We start from the raw sequence: 7912 nt of genomic DNA, 5'->3' as shown, positions 1-7912 counted from the left end.
TTTATGGAGTGGCCCATATAGTGGTAAAAAAGAATCCTGGGAGCCTGATAAATCATTGACATACTCCTTTCCTTTCTCCTTGCCTTCCCTATATTCCTTTATTTTTTCTTTCTTCTTTTTTTTTTTTTTTTGAGGAGACAGTTGAAGAATGCATCTTTTCATGATTTATGAGGATGATCTGAAACTTTAGATTGATTATTTTGTTTTGAAAGCTATTTGATTCTTGCATATGAAAAATTCATTGGTATCTCTAGAAGTGTCTCGGTCTAGCAGACTGCAGATCAGACTAGTGCAGCTTCAGTGTTTCCTAAGTCAAACAAGTGAAAGAGGAAGGCATTTGTGAGAGTGTTCGAAAATCCTTTTCAAAAAGATAGAACTGGCAAAAATGTTAGGAGAACCAACTGAAAACTCAACTTCTGATTACAAGTATTTTAAAAAAAGCAAGAAATATGGAAGGCAAACTAAAATTAGCGATACTATCCAACCATCACTCTGAACAGTTAAATGGTACAATTTTTCAAGCTGTATTTCTTAAACTGATCTCAAATCATCCCAATTTTCCATTTTATATCCTGTCAACTGACAGCATATGAAAATTCTGGACTAGATTAAAGGCAATAATCTTTTGATTTTGGGTGTACTTGTGCATTAAGTGTCAATTTTCTGTGTTTCAAAGACATGGAATACAAGACAGCCAGGGGTTAATCAATAAAACAATTCAAACCCATGCCACCATGCAAAAGCAATAGTCAGATTTGAAGGTGAACAGAATGATGGCCTGGTGGCTCAGCTCCAGAGGGAAGCCCTTGCACTGCTGCAGATGATGCAGGTAAAAGGAGAATATGCAAAAACAGAGCAAATGAACAAAAAGCCTTAGGGGTTGCAGCAGAAAAATCAGCTTGTTGTAGGATTGTGACAGGGAAATGGAGGTGCAGCTCCAGCCATCTGTACACATGAGAGTGATGCTTTCAGCCAATGGGCAGATACATAGCACAAGGAAAAGACACAGGCTGCAGAAGAGCTCTTTGTCTTTCCTGCTAAAGAGGAAGAGAGTAGCAAAGGAAAGCCTAGAAAGAAATGAAATAGTTAAAGAGAAAAGCAAATACACTTTGCAAAGCAGAAATACACTGGAAGCCATGTAAGCCTTGGCTTACATTTTGCTTCTCCTTTTGTCAGTTTCCCATGATTATTCTCTTGCTTCTCTACTTTTATTGTTTACATGGCTTTTCTGTCTCATGCACTATGTCTCTTTGGGTTGTGCAAGAACTTACATTGTGAACTACTCATTTCCTTGCTGGTGTATTAGAAAAAAAGCAATTTTTTTTATTTTTATAGTAGTATTTGGAGTAAAGGAAGTAAAAATATTTTGTGGGGAAACACTAAGCTGTGTAGCAAAAGCAACCTCTTTGTCTATGGGAGACAGAAGCTGGATTGTATGTGCTTCTCATTTACAAATGCCTGTGTTGGTATTTGTCTAATTGGGATATTGCAATAAAATGTAACAGGGAAATTAGACCACTGTAGGATAACCTGAAATGAAAAGATTGTTTCTTTCTGGGCATGACAGGAGCAGTTATCAAACAAGATTGCACAGACTGAGTGGGACATAATGATACATTCTTTTTGTAAAAAAATTATTTAAATGAGTCTCTACTGTTGGTATCACCCCAATCACTGCGTCAGTGAAATCTACTCAAAGTTCATTGACTAGCCCAACAAATAGCACAGGACTTTTGAGAAGACTCCAGCTTGTTTCCTTCCTTTGCTGAAGGTACCTTTGCATCAGATGTATCTACTTGCTCTTTTCCTCCTTATGTGAATAATCTGTAGTGGTTCTGTCAGACACAAATATTTGGCAAAGTGAATTGAATTTAGGCAGAAAGCAAATGATCTTTGCTGTAGTCTGAGCCCTCTCTGTATTGCATACTCTTTTCCAAACTGATTTTTTAGCGCCGAAAAATTGTATTTTCTATAGTAAGTGAAAATAAAAACTAACATGCTGCCACCTGTTGAGCTGTTTAGAGAGGACTCTAGCAGCACTCCCTAAAAAAGGAGAGGAATGGGTCCAAAGTGAGAAATGTGTCATCTCTTTAACACAGATGGTTTTTGCATGTGTGCACAAATTGGGTGGGAATGGAAGGGAAAGAAATTGCTGAACAAATCCAAGAATAACTTTTCCAGTATCAGAGGAAGATGATAACGTGAGACAGATTTCTCATATTTCCTTATTTACTATTGTGCAAAAATAACCAAATGTTGATAATTGTTTTTGTACTGACCTCACAGAGAAATTCCTTCAAAAAAAAAGTCTATTACTCTTCATTCCACATAGTGCTTGGAAAATAGAGGTTGTTTGGGTCCATCATCTCTGAGTGGTGTTAAAAATGCCTCAGGCTTTTACTTAACTAATACTGCTGTTTTCCAAGAAATTAAGGTTCAGATGCATAATTAAGGCATGGAATAGTTGTGTGAAAGGTAAAAGCATTGCACTGAAAGCCAAACTTAGCTCTACAATGTAAATATTACAAGGTAAATGAGTTTAGCTGAGGGCAACACTTCTTTAATACACCCATGGGACAAATTAATTGCTGAGTCATAGAGCAACAAAATACACGTTTAAAAACCAAAGCAAGTTACAAGCTGGAATGCAAATCTCTGTGAACACTAAACACCAGATTTGATTCAGACTGTGGTATTTTATGTCAAGGAGTCTACCCAAGCTTAGTTCTACCTTTGCAATGTAGGCATGACTTAATGCAGATACAGACTGAGCATTTAATGAACTTACAATACTCAGGACTTCCAACTACTTCTCTTTTGTTTTGTGACGACTTGAATATATTTTCTGTACATTCCTTTATGTCCTCATGATTTCATTTTTGGTTTGGAACATGAAGTGACTGTGTGTATTGTCTGTATTTGGAATAAAACAGAAACAAACCAAAAATGGTTTGGGGACCACAGTGGAGGGGTTTATATTCAACACTAGCATGCATAAAAATTGGCATAAATACTTTTTCTGCCTTCAGTGCCATGGGATTTAAAGGAAATAGATTTAATGGGCAGCTGCAAACAATTACTAAACTTTTTTATGGAACTCAACAATGTTATGATTCTGCTCTACTTCTTCAAAAGCACTAAAAATTTTTATTATTTGGAAATAATCCCTTCTCTCTTCTTATAAGTAAATCCTGTGTACCCAATTTTTTCAGAGACCAGAACTTCTTTCTGCAAGACTGGACTTGTCAGAAGACACCATTATGCTCAGACTTCATCTTAGAGGCAAGAAAAGAAGGGTAGCCAGAAATGGTTCTCCAATATGTTTTTATTTCTTCTCTCCATACACATTTCCTATTTTTCTAGGTTTACCTCAGTGTTCAGAATTTCAAAGCAGTGGAAACTGGCTGCTGGCTGGGGAAAGAGAGAGAGTTGTGTACTTTCATTAGGAAAAATTCTATTCGTACAAACAACGTGGTCCTTTCCACCTGAAAGGAACTGATTGAGAAACACTGTCTCTAAGTGGTCTTCTGATCACTGGGCTGGGGAATCCATGGTTAGAACTGAGCTCACAGAGTGATTTCCTGAAAATGTTTAACCCCTTGCAAAGGTTTGTAAACTCCAGGACTTGGGAAATGGATCCGTGAACAACAAATCAAAACAGAGTAGAAAGGTCAGTATAAACTGTCAAGAGATAAAGAGTGTTTTTGGGGGAACACGAACAGCAGTAGTCTGATTCCTCACAGAGCCATTAATGACTTCGTGAAAGAGAAGAGAGGAACTTACTGCATTCCAGACATGTCTGTAAATATTACACTAGTCTATTTATTACTCACTGGCCTAAAGTCACATTATATAGACTATTGAAGGTCAGCAATTATAAAGACTCCTGGTCACTTGTTAACTGTTTGCTTTTCTTTCATTGCTACAGTAAAAGAGTAACTCAGACTACTGATTAAACCATGTTATGCACAGGGGTCTGATAGACCAGAAACAACCACACCACAAGGGACAGCAGATTGCAAAATGCAGACAGAGGAGGGACTGGGAAATAGAAAACATTAGGCAGCCTCTTTCTCCTCCTAAATCTCCCTCTGCAGCTGAGCTGTGAAACTTACCAATTTATGTGTGTCAATCCCTTGTAGAATTTTTCTTTCCTAGCTCTCCCATAGACATTTTCCAAAACCTCTAGGCGTTATGTCACAAAAGAAACAAAACCCTTCAGATATCCTTCAAAACCTCATATTTTCCATGCAGGTGAGATCTTTACATTATGGCTAGTTATGCAACACAAAATGATTGGCCAGAATACCACATGAATAAAAGCCACCAAACACATTGTCAGATAAAGCACCAGAAATTCTTAGACAGTAAGGATTCTGTGTTTCAGCTAGCATGGACTGACCATTAAATGGTGATATACACTGAAGGCCTTTGTATCCTTTTACAAAAGTTGATGTTATGATAAGTAAAAATATACAAGGATGATAAGACAAGAAGGGGTGTTTCAGGGCTTCATCATACGCCCTTTGTTGTTATGAGACAGGTCATAGACACAATATATATTATTATTTTCATAGAGAATCACCTTCCCAGATCTGCCTTAAGTCATAGTCTGCTTATTTTCAGCTGGTGGCGAATAATGACCATCCCAACAGAGGTTTTTTGAGATACCAGAAAAGCTCCACTCTAGTTAAGATTTAAAAAGATACAAGTATCTCTCCAGCAGTTTGTGCCATCCTGTTGTTAGTTAATTGTCTGTTTGCATTGTAAATGACCAGCCTGTGTGTGGTAACTGTAGACCCAAGTTCCTATTTCTCTGAGAGCCTATGCCCCTGTTTTGAATTCCAGTATCCAAGTACAATTATAGAATTGTAGAACTGTGCGCTTATAGAAGAGAATATGAATCAGAAAAGCCAAAAACCTCACTTAAGATAATTGTTTATTTATAGACACCATTGTCCCATATTGATTGTGACACAGCAGTTTCCTTTAGTCAGAGTACATGGCATAAATCAATCTGTCTGGATATGTTTGTGGTCTCTGATACACAATCTCTTTCAGATATCTCTGGAATGGATCAGGCATGTCCATATTGCAGCAATACAAAACTGTGTCTTAATAGCACAGTCTGCCCTGGAGAACTTGGTGTTACACTGTTACTCCCTGGGCTAGTCTGTATTTGGAGAAATCTTTTTATTATTTGTAATAGAAGTGCTTATGCATCAAGACTGACTTATAAAAGGCTTTAAAGATTTTTAAGGAAATACTACGTATTATTCTACAGGGACAAATTTGATAAGATAAAATTATGAAGAGGTATACCACAAGTGTCATATAGCAAATAACAATTTATGGAAAATGAAAACAACTTCAGTTCTAGAAATAAAATTTTCATCTTTGTACCAATATTTGCTTTCCAGTAATGCCTCAGCTCTCTTTTGAAAAAACTGAAATGGTCTGAAACTTTAAGTTTCCATGGGTAGCCTATTCCTCTGTCTAGAGAGGATTCCAACTTAGAAAGTAAAAGACAGATTTAAATTAGTGTCATGCTTCCACTGGCAGATGTAGTAGGTAGACAAAAGTAAATTTTGGGGTTGCAATTATTGTTTTGTCAAAGATCCATTATCTGAATTTGGGACATTGCAGAGGTTCCTGAGAGACAGCTATCCTTAAACAGCGACAGAATAGTGTTCCCAGAGTGACACTTAGACAAGGTAAACAGGTCTGAAAGCCATGTGCTTCTGGGCTCCTTCAGGGCTCCTCATGAATTTGTCTCCTCAGAGCTGTTTTGTGTTTTGTTTGTCTTGCTTTTTCCCCTGGAAGTGGTCTTAATATATCTAATAAAGTTAAAATATGTGAAGTGATTTTTCCGTAAATGACTTGGGGCTAAAATCTTCAAGAACAGAATGCCACTTTGCTTTAGGGCATAGTTAGTTTACTTGTGCTGGATTGCAACAAAGATCCTCCCTTCACTTGGAATTGCCTTGGGATTCCCATCCCACAAATTAGGTGCCTGCAGTCTTTCTTCAGAAAAGATACACAGGTCTTCTGCTTTCTGTTTGATTGGTGGGTTGTGTTGCTTTCATTATTTCTTATAAAAATGGCCCTGGAGAGGAGATAACATCAGCCATTTTCCCTGAAATTAGGCAGGGCTTTTACCCAGATGCTAGACATGCAGGTACAAGATCCTCTGGTTTTCGGGCATCAGTCACCTCTCTTGTTGCACGAAAATGTTTCCAATAGAGGACAAGTGACTGTTCAGTGGAGAAAAAGAGAGAGATCAGGTTTAATGCTTTCTAATGAAATTCTTCCACTCACTCTGGAAACATGAAATTCCTGGGAGAAGTGGGGGCACTTGAATCTCTGTGTTGGCAGAAAGACTAGTCTGTCTGCTGGGGAAAATATGGGCTTCATATTTTGATTTCCCAGGTCTAGAGAAGGAATATGGAGACAGGCTCCTGCCAGGTCACTCTACCCTGGATTCTCTGGTTGAAAGTGAACCTCTGTCCCATCTCTTTCTGACCATGTTTCATGCAGACTCTGATTTTGTGCTGTGTTCAGAGATGACTAACTTAGTGTCTGTGCGTTAAAGAAAGGTATGCTCATGGGGAAGGTAGAGTGCTGAATTACTCACACTGGTTGAGATAAGTGTTTTCAGACATGTTGAAAAGCAGAACTCTAATTGCCAGGGGTGCTTCAGTGTGAGAAACTAGATTAACTACAGATTTTAGACGGTTCTTCTTTTGGCAGCAACTAAGTAAGGATTTTGAGGAAACCAGTTTTGGCATTGGAGGTCCTCTCTGCAGAGAAGATAGCGCAAAGCAGACTTCGGGCACGTTAGCTAGGGGTTCCACTCACTTCTCAGATAGATACAGCTGGGACATTGGAAGCTGACTCAAAACATTTTATCCAGGGCTGCCACACTCTCTCTGGGACTTTCCAAATTGATTGTTGTTTATGGGCACAGTAGAATGTGCACAGTGAGTCCCACATTTTGTGAAGACCCTTGCAAAGCCACAGAAAGAAACAGGAAGGGGAAGTGGCACTCTTTAGTTTTGTTGGCAAGTGTGACTGTTTCCTGTCAAACTTCTCTTATTGCTGCCCTTGTCTTGGGACACCAGGCACATGCCAGTTGTGTGGGAAGTACAGAGGTGGTCTGGCACCTCCTGGAAGACAGGTCCTTATGCAGGGCTGTTGTTGATGTGAGACAGAGCTCAGGTGTCAGCTATGCCTCTTGCTTGCAGCCTGGTTGATCTGCACAACCTCTGTGTGTGCATCCAGGGCTTACAAGCCACGGAGCCCAGGCAAATACAAAAAATCTGCAGATTCTGTCAATTTCTGTCAGTCAATCTGCCAGTTGCAGAGGTAATACAGGCATTTGAAGTTTACTTTGGAAAAAAGGTGCTGCAAAGCTACAAATGTTTGTAGTTGTCATGAACTAACAGTCTTGTCTTGGCGAGGCTTAAGTTCACTTCAGTACGCAGTTCCATGACATTTTTCCATTCAAGTTATTCCATAGAGAAATACACTGCTGGGCTATTTTAAGACTGGCTGCTAGACTTAAACTACTAAAACTATCCAATAATTAGATCATAGTATGATGTACTAATTTCTTCAAATTAGCATTGTCATTAGCAAAATATAATCAATGAGTTCTGGATCAATTCTGTGGATTTGGACTGATCAAATTCCTCCCAAAAGCAAAATCATGAATTCTGAATTCAGCTCAGACTATTTCCTCTTTATTGTCTGTTAAGATAAATAAACATGAATTAAAGGTTAGGTGGATGTGTGCCCAAGCTGCCTGAATTTCTATACACAAAAACAAACCACTTCAACTTTTGTGATTTAAAAAAAACCAATAAACTTTTTCACGATTGCCTGCAACTTTAAATGTGCCCTTGTCAAACAC

The sequence above is a fragment of the Camarhynchus parvulus genome, chromosome Z (assembly GCF_901933205.1).
Source record: "Camarhynchus parvulus chromosome Z, STF_HiC, whole genome shotgun sequence".
Lineage (NCBI taxonomy): Eukaryota > Metazoa > Chordata > Aves > Passeriformes > Thraupidae > Camarhynchus > Camarhynchus parvulus.
Note: the sequence above shows the minus strand (reverse complement) of the source record.